Source organism: Talpa occidentalis, unplaced genomic scaffold, assembly GCF_014898055.3.
Source record: "Talpa occidentalis isolate TD23 unplaced genomic scaffold, MPIMG_talOcc4v2.1 talOcc4.2, whole genome shotgun sequence".
NCBI lineage: Eukaryota > Metazoa > Chordata > Mammalia > Eulipotyphla > Talpidae > Talpa > Talpa occidentalis.
This window is the reverse complement of record NW_023602073.1, coordinates 11,217,747-11,232,520: the sequence shown is the minus strand read 5'-3', so window position 1 is coordinate 11,232,520 and position 14,774 is coordinate 11,217,747. Positions and strand designations below refer to the sequence as shown.

Here is a 14,774-nt window from a genome sequence, read left to right as displayed (position 1 = left end):
AAGCATTGTAAATTTGATGTCAGAATTAAAGAGGAATAGAAAATGAACCAATGGATTATTTCATGGGCATAAAGATAGACAGAACCATGGAAAGTCCTGCACTGGTTTTTTAATGAAGCAGATTTTTTTATTTTTTTTTGAATGGCAGGTTACAAATAGTTATTCAAAAAAAAAAAAAAAAAAGGCCTTTCTGGTTGCACAGGGGTTAAAGTCTCAGTGCTATCAAGCTTTCACCAACCACTGCAGCATGAGTTCGATGTCCCAGTCAGGGAAAGAACCCACATGACACAGCAGACCTCTCCCATCTCACCTACTGCTCCCCTCAGCAGTGTATTTCAGTAGACCTGCTTATTCTGCTCCCCACTCTGTCTCTGGTGAATCCTCTCACACCCTGCACCTCTGGCCTACACCCCAGCTCTTGTATGTATAAATTTTAAAAATTATAAATCTTAAAAAAATAAATTAAATGAAATTAAAAATATAGAAAACAGAAGGTGGTGTTCTGTACAGTTCTTAAATCTGAGGATTACTAGGAATAGGGATGACCAAAATCAGCTCATGGGAAATCTCTGGCATATCTTTAACTAAATGCATGTGTCTGCATGAAACATAATCTCTCCTTGGAAGAGTGAACCCTCTGGCATTTGAATACTCCTGATTTTGTATGATCTGGAAGACAAATACAAAAAGTTAATAGACTTGAATTATTTTTTCTGATTCTTCAAAGGTAAGGAATTTTTTTCATTCTGATTATAGGTTTTGTTGGAATTAAAAGCAGGTGGTGTATGGCTATCTGGTATTGCTAGCAGCAAGTTTGCATATCAACAGAAGACAAATTTTCTAATCACAGAAATCATATTGTCATCACATGAAAAACAACTTTCAGTTTCTCTTAGTAACATTTTTTAAAAGGCCTAAGAACCCAAACCCTCAGGCAGAGCCCCTTCCCAATGACCTGTGGTGTAGCAGTGTACTCAACATGGTTTGGGAAGTACAGAAAATGTACATTTATTTTCCTAAAATGCGCATCAAACAGTTGACTGTGACCAATAGGGTTTTAAATGTCTGCAGCCCATTAAGAACAAATTCCTGATTCAATTACATTTTCCCCCCATTTTGGACAATGAAATTGAGTCTTTATTTCTGTCCCATCTGCCATCAGCAAAATATGAAAAGGCATGAAATAAAATAATCACTGGCATCAAGCAAAGCTTACCTCCTCCCTATTTTTTATTGGAAAAATAAAATTTGTTTTCCAGTAAGATATTTCATTTAAAAAAAATATCTGTTTCCACTTAAGGCTGGAGTTCTATTTATTTTTAAATGAGGCACACGAAACCTCCCAAGTGCAACTCAGATTTACATCTGGCTAATCCTCCAAATGTGACCAACCAAGTTCATGCTGTTTATTTCTAATGAGTTCTGTGATTTTGGATAACACGTGTGAGAGATAGCAAATGAACTACTGCTAGTCAGCAGCAAGCGAGAGAGATGTCTTGAGCAGCTAGTGTGAGCAAATCCTGGGAGTCAATTTCGAATGACACTTGCCAGAAACTTGAGGGAGAAAGGTCATACACCCCTGCCAAGAAAATCAGTGTTAGAACTTGTTCCCTTTCCTTTTTCCATGGAATATTTCAACACTCTACCAACAAATACAGCTCAATCTTTCCTTTCCATAACTTTGGGGACTGCAGGGAAGGCTCTGGTTCAATTGATAGTCTTAGAAAAATTAAAATGCCTCGCACAGCGAGATGTGGTATCAGTGCCTCAGTGCCTTTCCTGGACCATCTCCACTTACAAAAAGGGAATGACAGAGAAGAAAGGAAGGTATCTGCTTGTTCCCCAAGATACTGTTCCCCAAGACACAGGTAGGAACACCTGTCGTTCAACCTCCTTACCTACAACACATTGGCTGGAATTACATAATAGGTCGGTACCAGGGGAAAACAAAACCAATTAAAAAAAAAAGCTGGATCTGGCAGAAAAACACTCCCCCAAACAGGTCACTAATAGCTGCAGGACCTGCTTGAAAAGCACATACCCTTTGGAGGAAAAGGTTCCCCCAAGACAACTCTCTCCCAGGATATTTTCATTGTCTTTCTCATCTGGATTCCAAACCAAACACCAATCTCTCCCAGTGGTTCTGAACCATGACTGTAATTAGAATCAGCTGGAGAGCCTTCAGGTCATGCTGATGAGGACGGGAACCACCCCTCCAGTTCAGCTGAGACTAGAATCTTGGGGTGAGGCCAAGGAACCAGAGTTTTTTAAATGTCTCCCAGTGATTCTACTTTGCATTCCGTAGTAGAGAACCGCAGCTTTAGAAATAGCACACTTTAAACCCTATCTATTTGTTCAATGAACACTCTAAGAAAGAAATGCAATCTCTGATTTCACCATCCTGTCCCAGAAAGCCTCCACCTGCTGCTACCACAATGGCTTCCTAATGTGGAAGCAGCCTGAGTTTGAGGCCCTCCATAGCCAGAGAGGAAAGTTTGGTAGAAGCCCCACAAGGCAATGAAAAGCTTGACTCCATCTTGGCTTCACCAAAAGCAAAAACTCTGGTATTTCTCTACTCACACAAGACGTCTAACACCTAGTGTTCGTGGGGATTTTCCACACCAAGCAATTCTCGACAGATATGAGCAAGGCTGTCCTCGATTCGATTCGTTTCTGACTCTAGCTGCCCAAAGTTAGCACAGACCTCACTGATGGGGGTTCAGTCCCACAAGAGTGCCCCCATTTCAGATACCAATTGCAAGTTCAGGTACAGCCTGTACCTGAACTTGCAGCTCAGCAGCTGTAAATCAGGAGTTTCCACAACCCCATCCTCAGGTTTGGTAACTCACTGCAACAGCTCCCAGAATTCAGGAAAACTCTTTACTTACCAAGTTACCAATGTGCTCTAAAGGGAGAGCCAGAGAGAAGGGAGGCATGGGGCACGCTGCACCAAGCTTCCACACCCCTGCTGCAGGACAGTAGCCTGCCCAGCGCCTCCGGAAGTTCAACCGGAAGCTCTCTCAGAAGCTCTCCAAGCCCCTTCAAACCAGGTTTAGACAGAGGTAGGCACCCATGATTAAGTAATTGGCCACTGGTGATTAGCTTAACCCCCTGCCCTCTCCTCTCCCAAGAGGTCGGGGATGGGGCTAAAGGCACCAATCCTCTAATCACAGGGTTGGAGCCTCTGGTAACCTGCCCCCATAGTTAGAGGTTTTCCAAAAATTGCCATATTAACATGAACTCAGGTGTATTTGAAAGGAGCTTTTTTGTTTTGCTTTTAAAATGAAGTGTTACCTTATTTTTTTAAACTTTATTATTTATTTATTTATTTATTTTACAACACATCATTGTTCTTTATTTTTTTTACAATGTTTGCTTTCTCCTCTCAGATGTAGTCCCCATGGAATTTCCTCCACTAATTCACCTGTGCACCATCACCATAGTCCCTTGTGCTCGCCCCTCCCCGTTGCCTGCTGAATGTCTCTGATTTATAGTTGCCTGTTAATTTTTTTTATTTATTTTTTTTTCCCTGAGACCTTATTTGGTTCCTGAAAGGGGCTTGTTTTGAATTAGAACAGACGGTCCTTTCACCTTGATCTTGAAAGAGTTGGACACAATAGCCAAGTGTTGGAACTATACATGTTCTTATAATTTAAGAAATGACAAGGGTTTTATGAGCTCTGTGCCCAGAACCCTGGAGAAAACCAAAATACACATTTCTCATACCAAGGTGATTGTAGGGAAAATGGTGTGGCTCAGCCTCTTTTTCACCGCCTACCGCCAGTCTCTATGGCTACCACCTGCAGCTTTGCTTTCCTCCCAGGATGCATTACCCACAAGTGATTTCACGTCGGTGCAAAAAGTGCTTGGGAGTGTGAGCACAGGGCACACACGTACGCCAGGGCTGAGAGGCATAAGAGCAGAGCATGCAAGCTTTTACTCACAGACTCTTGGGCCAAGAAGACAGAGTGCACAGCAATGTGCCTGTGTAAACGCAGACACCTGGAACTAGGAGCTAGGGGTGAAAATGGCTCCCAGCTCTGCACTTGTGGTGTCACTATGAGGCTAGGGGGCTCAGTTGCTGCCTCCAGGCCTGTTGGTCGGCCTGTGCCCGATCCCCTGCTTCAGCACTAAAGGTATGTTAAGATAAGGAAGGCTCCAACATTCTCTCTTCATCTGCCCGGATAAACAAACACCTACCCAGCCTGGGATGGTTGCACAGCAGTGGTGCAGATATAAGAGCCCCATCCTAGGTATCTTGGGTATTTTGGGATATGTTGCTGCATTAGGCATGAAAACAAGGTCTAGGGCCTCCCTGGTGGCGCAAGGGATTGACTCAGAACTAAGAAGCTACCCGCAGCCACGGTAGCTCGAGTTCAATCCCCGGGCAGGGAGCTACCCACATGGCGCAGCAGACTTCTCCTGACTTGCCCGCTGCTCCCCTCAGCTGTGTATTTCAGTCAGTCTGCCTGTTCTGCTCCTCACTCTGTCTATGGTGAATCCTTTCACCCCTCGCACCTCTGGCCTGTACCCCAGTTCTTGTATGCATAAATAAATCTTTAAAAAAATTTAAAAAGAAAACAAGGTCTACAGAGAACATACAACTGGGGATAGGGGGCTTTAGACAACGGTTCTCTTAACTCTACCATCCAATAGAATCACGCAGCGTTTGTGAAAAAACTGCACTCCCAGCATCTCTGACTCAATCATCTATGGGAGGCCCCAACTATTTGAATTTATAGCACATTACAAGGTGACACCAATGCTGCTGATCTAAGAACCACGCTTTGAGAACCACTGCTCTAGCAAAACTTTTGGCACCTCCAAACATCTGAAATGCCAAAGAGATTTATTTATAATCTTTTTTTATTTGCCCCAGTTTTACTGAGATAAAATTAACATAGAGTACTGCAGAAGGTTCAGGTGCAGAGCATAAAGAGGTGACTTACACATATTGTGAAATGATTACCACAGCAAGCTTAGTTAACATGTATCCTCTCATTTAGATGCAAAAAAGAAAGAAGAGAAAAATGTTATTCTCTTAACAGCTTTAAAATATACCAGTCAGGGGGCCTCCCTTGGTGGTGCAGCGGTTGAGCACTGGGCTGTGAAGCTGCCCGCAGCCTCTACAGCTCCTGTCGCCCGCTGTTCCCCTCAGCCGTGTATTTCGTCAGTCTGCCTGTTCTGCTCCCCACTCTGGCTCTGGTGAATTCTCTCACCCTCCCGCGCTTCTGACTGTACCCAGTTGTAGGGTAAGGTAAAAAGTATCAGACTTTTCTGCCCTCCCACCATTAGGATTGATGATGGATCCTTGTGGTCCTGAATGCATGCCTGATGGCGGGCACCTGGAGTAGGGTGTGGGCATAGGTAGATGGGATTCACCTGGGCTAAGACTGTGCTTTTAAGGGTGGCATCACAGGGACGCCAGTAGAAGCTGAGAGAGAAGCAGCAGAAGCCGAGAGAGAAGCACAGAAGGCCGGAGAGCCCAGATAGAGTGAAGACTTGCTGGGGGCTGGGAGGCCTGCCAGCCTCCCGGCCCCCCAGCACCCTTGCCTGCTGTGTACCTGGTAATCTAAATAAAAAATCTGCAAAAGCCACTGAGAACTCTGACTCCTCCTTTACCCAGTCTGCTGGATCATAGAAAACCTGCCCTATGTCAGTCCTGCCCTTACACCAGTGCTTGTATAAATAAAATAAATCTTTTTAAAAAATAAATAAATAAAATAAAATATACCAGTCAGGGTTCTCCTGGTGGCTCAAGGGGTTCAGTCTCAGCACTATGAAGCTATCAGCAGCCACTGCAGCACGAGTTCCATCCCCGGCCAGGGAGCAACCCACATGACGCAGCAGACCTCTCCTGTCTCGCCCACTGCTCCCCTCAAAAGTATACTTCGGTCAATCTGCCTGTTCTGTTCCCCACTCTGTCTCTGGTGAATCCTGTCACACACACCCCCAGCACCTCTGGCCTATACCCCAGTTCTTGTATGCATAAATAAATAAATCTTTAAAACAAAATTAAATAAAATATACCAGTCAGCATCCCTACAGTCGTCATGTTGTACATTATATTTATAGTATCTATCTCTACAATGGGAATAGTGAGCACTGACTGAATTTTTTGATAGGAAAGGAGTATTCAAAACTCTTTTAGGTGTGAAAGAGTATTTAGCGTGTCCTCGCTCCAGCTATATCGAACCCTGACAACTTACACCATTTGTAGGGACAACCAGGCATGAGGTGGGCTGAAAAGCCAGATAGGCAGGGGGGAGGGAGGGGCTGAGAAGCAGGCAGCCCCTCCCAGCCCCCCACACCCCCAATCTCTCCTCCTTTCTTCCTCTCCTCTCTTGCTCCTCTCTGGCATTGTCTCTTGGTCTCCATCTAGTAATACTGGAACAATCAGCCCAGGCATCTGTATTTATAGGCGCACATACCCCATGATCTCCAGCTTCTTAGCCTGGATATCCCGAATCACAGGTGCACGCGCCCTGTGCCCACACCACTCTGTCCTGGGTGCCTGAGGCTGTCCCGTGCTCATGCTCCCAGTGCTTTTTGCAGAAACACAGTATGACACATAGGCAATGAAACCGGGGGGAAAGAAAGGCCACAGTTGGCAGCCACAGAGGCTGGCATCAGGAGGCAAAAACAGCCTGAGTAACTCCATTTTCCCTACAGCATTTTTTTTAATCTTTTTTTTTTTTTATAGAGGCATGTTTTATTTATTTATTTGTTTGTTTGTTTATTTTTGTTTGTACATGCACTGGGTATAGTCAGAAGCGCGGGAGGGTGAGAGAATTCACCAGAGTCAGAGCGAGGAACAGAGCAGACAGAAGGACCAAAGTACACTTCTGAGGGGAGCAGCGGGCAGCAGGAGAGGTCTGCGCGCCATGTGGGACCCTCTTCCGGTGGCAGGGGAGCAGCCGGGGATCGAACCGGCGCCGCAGAGGCTGCGGGCAGCTTCGCAACCCAAAGCTCAACCGCTGCGCCACCGGGGAGGCCCATTTTTTTTTTTTTTTAATCTTATTTTTGAAAAATATGTATGACAGGGGCCTCCCTGATCGCACAAGGGATTAAGATGCAGCACAATGAAGCTATCCACAGCCACTGTAGCATGAGTTCGATCTCTGGCCAGGAAGCAACCCACATGGCACAGCAGACCTCTCCTGTCTTGCCCACTGCTTCCCTCAGCAGTGTATTTCAGTCAATCTGCCTGTTATGCTCACCACTTTGTCGCTGGTGAGTCCTCGCACCCTCCCTACACCCCCGCACCTCTGCCCTACACCCTGCCTCTTGTATGCATAAATAAAATAAATCTTTAAAAAAAAAGAAAAATATGCATGACAGACGCACTCGACATATGCCATGCACCCAGCTTCCCTCCCCATAGGCAACCTGTGTCCAGGAGGTAGGATTTACCATTCCCAGGCACACATCAGTTCATGGTATAAATATCACTACAACATTCCCTACATATATCGTTCCATGATGTAATATTGTTACAAGAACGCATGTATTGTTATGTGAAAATCTAACATGCATGTATAGATACATTAAAATATAAACAAAAATATGATGAAGAATAGCATAGACAAGAAACCAAAATAAAAGCAAAAAGGAGAAAAATATAGGGAGTGGCAGCCACTGGGATTTTGGGGGCAACTCAGAAAAAAGTAGGCAATGGGCTGTAGCCATAAGGAGAATCAGAACAAACCTTTATCTGGAAACTTCCCCATCCAGAAAGTCGCTAATCTGAATATGCTGGGTGTGAAGGCTCCTGTAGTCACCTGAGAATACAAGGAAAGAGAGAGAAATGGAGTCAAAAGTTGTCAAGAGTACTTGGCCTGGGGGCGGTCAGGGAGCCGGTGTGGGGAAGCAAAAAAAAATTAAGCAGGACACATTGAAGTTTCAGTACACGTTTCTGTTTACCATGCAGAAAATTTGGTTCCTGGGGCCTCCCTGGTGGCTCAAGGGGTTAAGATGCAACCTATGAAGTAACCTGCAGCCACTGCAGCACGAGTTTGATCCCCAGCCTGCCAGGGAGCAACCCACATGGCACAGTAAACCTCCCCTGACTCGCCCGCTGCTCCCCTCAGCAGTGTATTTCAGTCAATCCACCTGTTCTGCTCCCCACTCTGTCTCTGGTGAATCCTCTCATCCCCCCGCACCTCTGGCCTATACCCCAGCTCTTGTACACATATATAAATAAATTGTTTTTAAAAAAAAGAAAAAAGAAAAGAAAATTTGTTTCCTACAGGAAAAGCTGGGAAGTTGTTTATTAAATTGGGCCCCTTAGACTAACCTTGGGCTTGACAGCTCCGTAGCCATGCCAGGAATTCACTCCCTAAGTTAAATCCTCCTCTCTGAAAAAAGCTGGAGCATCCAGTGAAACTTGGTTTTAGCACCATCTCCTCTACTGCTATTCTAAGACACTGCAAGCAAGTTACTCTCCTTTTCTGGGCCTAGACTTCATTATCTGGAAAATGAAGCGTTTTAACTGTTCTCCATAGTGACTGCCAAAGCTAACAGTGCAGCACTACACTTGCAAAACTACGAGCCCTGGGATGTCATCAGAAGGGGGGTAATGGAGATAGCGACATATATGCTAGACCCTAGATGTTTCCTATAGCTTATTCCATTTAACCTCTGAAACAACTGTGCAATGCCAGTCCCAAGAGCCACAGAAGGCTCCAGACAAAGAGACTGTAGCTGAGAGTGTGCCGTAACTTGACCACCAGGGAACTAGCAGTAGCAGAAACATGGGTCAAAACCAGGAGCTGGCTGAGTCCAGGGGAGAAGTTCTTCCCCTTCCACCACAGATGAGTCACCAAGTGCCATCTGTTGTGGTATAGTCAGAGCAAAGACACCGAGAACTCTGACTCCAGGCCTTAAAAACGACATCCAAGGGCGTCCTTGGGGCTCAAGGGGTTAAGTCTCAGTGCTATGACTCCATAGGCAGCTACCACAGCAGGAATTCCATCCCCCAACCACAAGGTACAGCAGATGGTATTGCAAACGTATCTATATTTCAGTCAATCCACAGTTCTGTTCCCCACTCTGTCTCTGGTGAATCCTCTCACCCAGGGCTTTGCACCTCTGGCCTGCCCCCCAACTCTCAAAAGACATGCAAGATCCTATCAAAAGTTAGGTTTGTTTTCTGTGTCCAGACTTATCTTTTTTAAAAAATCTGATATTGGGGCCTCCCTGGTGGCGCAAGGGGTTAAGCCTCAGCAATATGAAGCCCCTGCACCCCAAGCCTATACCCCAGTTCTTATATGCATAAATAAATAAATAAATCTTTATTAATCTGATATTTTGTGAAAATGTATTTGATTACAAAATAGCTATGATGTAGAATGCCCAACAAATTTAACATTTCTAATGTTTTTTGAATTTGTATTTTACTTTGCATAATATTCATCTTAAAAAAATGTATGATAGCCAGTTGTAGCTGATAAAACAAGCAAGCAGTTTAGTGGTTTTGTTCTAACTTACAATATTTAAAAGTACCCGCCCAAACTACTTATTTTCTAAGCACCTGGTTCCAAAGCAAAGTTCCTGACCAGTCATGAAAGACCCAACTAGTTCACACAGTGGCTTCTTTGTTGTTATTACAGAGAAATAATTTTCTAGGAATTAGAAATGTACTACATTCCCACTAGGCCAAGGTGGTGAAGGGGCTTCAGTGGGTGACACATGGCATAAAGCAACGTCTGGCTCTCGAGACTCAAGGTTATTTCTCTCCACCTAGGGAGTCACATAATTGGCTAAGCACATCCGTCCAGTGAATCAGGTGGCAAGACAACCTATTAGATAGACCACTGGTCTGAGCGAAGACACAGCTGCTCCGCTCCCTCCAGGCTTCAAATAATTCAGCACTATCAACCTCCCCCATTAAGGACAATTAATTTTCCGAAATGGAGAAAATAAGCATGGGTAAATAAAATGGCTGACATACCATGTAGCACAGATAATACCAATGGTGCACATGACACCAGCTTCTCCCAGTTCCCCCTGACCTGGAGGGAGGTCTGAAATTCAGCATTAAAAATTATCCCACATGGGCCTCCCTGGTGGCACAATGGGTTAAGTTTCAGCACTATGAAACTATCTGCAGTCACTGCAGCACAAGTTCGATCCCCAGCCAGGGAGGTGACCCACATGGCACAGCAGACCTCTCCTGTCTTGCCCACTGCTCCTTCAGCAGTACATTTGAGTCAGTCTGCCTGTTCTGCTCCCCACTCTGTCTCTGGTGAATCAGCTCACCCCCCGCAACTCTGGCCTGTACCCCAGTTCTTATATGCATAAATAAATAAATCTTTAAAAAAAATTCTACACGTACCAGCCTTCGCCTCAATGCAAATTTTCTCTCACACCACAGGAGGGATGGGGCTTATTAATTGGAATTTGAATACTATGTGGACTGAAATATGTTTTGAGAACACACATCTCCCAAGCAATGGGATTATGGCATTATCTCAGACATGCGCACGCACGCACGCACACGCACACACACACAAACACACACACACTCGGATTTTTAGTTCTTCCAAAATTTAAATAAGCACACACAAAGGTAGATTAAAAATTAAAGTATATCTTTGTAGGATGGGCTAGCAAACAAAAAGCATAGGTGGAGATGGTTTCTGTAAGCACCATTTTCCCACAAGGCTGGCGGTAATGACCACAGATAGGAGCAACAAAGCTTCCTGCTGAAAAGGGACCCTCTAATCACATTAACTTGTAGTTCTAAAGGAAGATGGTTACTCTGAATTTCCCTTTATACATAGCAACTTCAAAAAAAATCCCTATTTCTTAGTACATCTTTATGTAGGGAAGCCTGTGTGCCTTTGAAGTCTCAACACAAAACAAACAAGAGTCTTTACAAGTCCTGTCTGACCACCCAAGGAGAATCAAATAGTATGCTTCTCCACTGGGCCACCCCAGGGAACCAAGAATAAAAAGGAAGAGGAAGAATTCATCATGTAACCGGGATGTATTTTTCCAGTGTAGTTCTGACACTGTTTTAATCTAAATATTATGGTCTACTTTTCACTAGCAAAGCCAAAAGGAGACCTAATTATTCATTTATTGAACAGAAGTTTTGGAATAGCAGAAAATAGGTTAAAATCATGAGAGCAGCAGGGGGGTAGAGGGAGAGAGATTAAGGAGTTTTCTTCTCAAAATCCCAAGAATTGAGCGGGGATTTTTAAAGTGTTAATGTTCACAAAGGCAGGCGGGTAGAGCCAGGGCCTGGTGATTCTTTGTACAAAAATCCTGGATGAAGATGCTCAAAGGATTAGGTTCCTGGAGACATTTGGGGAAGGAGTTTCCGTAGCCCCACACGGAAGAGCTTAGTGGCATGAAAGTCCTTCCACATCACAGGAAGGCCTCACACTCATAAACATCCTGAGACGCACTGCTGGAGTCATGTCCCTGCACATGATCCACATTTGGCCAAATAAAACTGCAGGGTAAATGAAGGTGATCGGGCTTTTATGCCATGGGCCTCGGTGGCTATCACCTGTGGCCTTGATCTTGGTAACACAGGGGGTGCATGGGTGTGGGGCACTCATGCCTGACTATGTACAGCTGAGCATGGGTGTGTGCGCATGTGCAAGTATGCACATCTGCGCCTAGAGGTCAGGGTATAAGATCGGCGTTACTCATAGACAGGTGCCCGGTGACAAGAGGAAGACACCACCAGAGAAGGCCAGAGAAAGTCCAGAGAAAAGAGCAGATCATACGTGTAGAGATTCAGAAAGGGACTCAAGTTGCTGTCTCCCTGCTGCCTTGTTTCCCTTGCTCACCATTAAAACCTGTGAACATGATGCCCAGGGCTCCAAAATTCTCTTTCAGGGCCTCCCCTGGTGGGGCAGACAGTTGAGCACCATGCCGTGAAGCTGTCCGGAGCCTCTGCAGCACCAGTTCGATCCTGGCCATTGGGCTAGGGTCCCACATGGCACGGCAGACCTCTCCTGTCTCGCCCACTGCTCCCCTCAGCAGTGTATTTCATCAGTCTGTCTGCTCTGCTCCCCACTCTGTCTCTGGGGAATCCTCTCACCCTCCTGTGCATCTGGCCTGAACCCCGGTTCTTGTATAAATAAATATATAAATCTTTAAAAAAGAATAAATTCCCTTTCAATTCTCTAGAATCTACAGTGAACCTAGCAAAACAAAAGCCCAGATCCCGTAGGGGCATCTTCCACCCAACTCCAAGCATCTCCCAGGATGATTCCAGGACTGTCATTGGGGCACAGGGAGCTGTAGGACCCCTAATGCCCCCACTATTCCCATCATGGGCAAGGCACTTCCACCTTGCCGTGCCAGCCCACACAGTCCTTGCTCATCTCAAATGGCCCATGCCCTTGTCTTTCTACTGCCTCAACCTTTAAGACGGAGGATGAATCCCTGCTAATAGGTCTCCTCCTGATCACATCTCGGCCACTAAACAGCCTGGTGGTTTGGGGTGAGTCATTTAATCTCATTCCTTGTCTCAGTGTCTTCATCTGCTAAAAGGGAATAGTAAATTTTCTGTCACTTTTGTGAAGTTCAAGTGAGATGAGCAGGTCAATCAACTTGCTCATCAATGTACTAAGTATGACTTCCCTCCACCCAAACATAAATGCTACCTTGCACGGCTCCTCCCCGCCAGCCTTCCGGAACACCTGCGACCAGAAGTAATCTTCTCCCCCCCCCCCCCCCGCTTCTCTAAATCCATCTCCCCATTTAACTACAGCTGTGTTTGGTTCCTGGCCACTCACTAACAATTGCATTCTTTTTCTCTCTCTCTGTCAGCACTATTTGCTTTTTGGAGGAAGGACCCAGGTTTAATTCATTCTTGTATTCTTTCCAATGTCTTGCACATAATCAAACTAAGAAGCTCAGGATTCCAGCATTAACAAAACTGTTTAAAGAATCACGACAAAACCCATTATTCTATAGATAAAAGGAACAAGTTCACATGAGCTACACAAAAACACTCTGAGTCAGAAAAAGAACCTCTTCCTATGTGACAAGGACAGACGGATGGACAGATGGACAAACGGACACAGGGACAGACCCACCGAAAATTAGCTACAGCACCCAGGATGCTGTCAGCAGCTCAAACCCCAGGGCATGGTGAACTCACACACCATGTAATGGCTATTTCACCACTCACACTTTCTGCGTCTATTAAAAATTTTTACATGCCATTTTAAAAAATTTCTTCATACAATACAACCAGATCAAAAAACATTCACCGGTAATCTTCATCAAGAGCAGAAAGCCTTCATTAATTTCAAATACATTTGCATTCAAAATTTTCAGAGGAACAGCAGTTCACCTTCCCTTGTGTAGTTAATTCATGCCACAGCTTTTACTGAAAGACAACACCATGTGCCAGTCACGTGCTAGTCCCCACAGGAAGCCCACAGACGGGCCATCCCTGCAAAGAGCTCACAGCTCAATGTCATTTCTTGCTCTTCTCCTCCATTCTGTCACCCCCATCTGTCCCTAAATTTATTCAGTAAAGTGCAGTACCGGCATGATAAACCTCATCACAGAGATAATGAGAGAATTGTGGAAAGGCAGATTGCAAAGCACTTGGCAAACACTTAAGTTTGAAGGTTCTGGAAAGAGGAGCTCACTTCCCTTCACTCTCTTAGGTTCAGGAAATGTCCCAAAACTCAGAAGGCAGGAAGCTCCGATCGAAGAGCCGTGGCATTGGGTGAATTTCCCAAAATGCTTTTCTGCGGAGCCACTGACAGGAAGTCACCCCTGGAACATTCTGTAGAGTTGCTGCACCATGCTCAGCAAGGCCTACCTCTCTCCGCATCTCCCAGAATTTTTCAACTGAATGGAAATGTGATGTGTGTGGAGAATTTACAGTGGGGACCTCCCCGGTGGCGCAGCAGGTTGAGTACAGTGCTGTGAAGCTGTCTGCAGTCTCTGCAGCACGGGTTTGATTCCCGGTGGGCCGGGGAGATACCCACATGGCATGGCAGACCTCTCCTGCCTCGCCCGCTGCTCCCCTCAGCAGTGTTTTCAGTCAGTCTGCCTGTTCTGTTCCCAACTCTGTCTCTGGTGAATCCTCTCACCCTTGGCTGCCTCTGTCCTGTACCCAAGTTCTTGTATAAATAAATAAATCTTTAAAAAAAAAAAAAAGAATAAGAAAAGCCATTCATTAAAAAAAAAAAAAGGAAAAAAAGAAGAAGAAGAAAATGAAGAATTTATGGTAGAAGATAATTGTGACTGGAGCTATATTCTGGAAAGCAAATGCACAGCTGCTGAAAAGAACACAAATGGCAATAGCATGGTGCTCACCCCCCTCCCTCCCTGGTGAGGCCAGGACACCCCAGGAGGCCCTGTTCTACAAGTCTGTCCATCAGACATGACTGGGGTGATGCTTCAAGTGTTACTTCATCAGAAGTTGTCTCGAGCCACTCCATCTAATCTAGCTCTTCTGGCAACATCTATCCCCGTTGTAGAGGCAGGCAGGAGCCAGATGAGCAGGTTCATTGTGGATTTGGGTGGATGGATGAGGAATTGAATCTTGGAGATTTATTTATTTTTGCATAGAAGAACTGGGTGCAGGCCAGAGATGCAGGGGGTGACAGGATTCACCAGAGACAGAGTTGGGAACAGAACAGGCAGACTGACTAAAATACACAGCTGAGGGGAGCAGCAAGAGAGATAGGAGTGGTCTGCTGTGCCATATGTGGATCAGATCCCTGGCCAGGGATCGAACTCAGTTTTTAACAGTGATAGTACTGAGTCTTAACCCCTACGCCACCAAG

The 14,774-nt window shown here is 45.3% G+C and overlaps 1 long non-coding RNA gene across 2 annotated transcripts in view; it reads right to left on the bottom strand.

Annotated features, from left to right (window-relative positions):
• Positions 1–14,774, bottom strand: part of LOC119251684 (uncharacterized) — a 352,458-nt gene that overhangs the window by 231,579 nt on the left and 106,105 nt on the right. For both annotated transcript variants that reach the window (XR_008552996.1, XR_005126568.2), the window contains exon 4: positions 7,709–7,781. This is a non-coding gene — a long non-coding RNA (uncharacterized LOC119251684). The remainder of the gene's footprint in view (positions 1–7,708; positions 7,782–14,774) is intronic.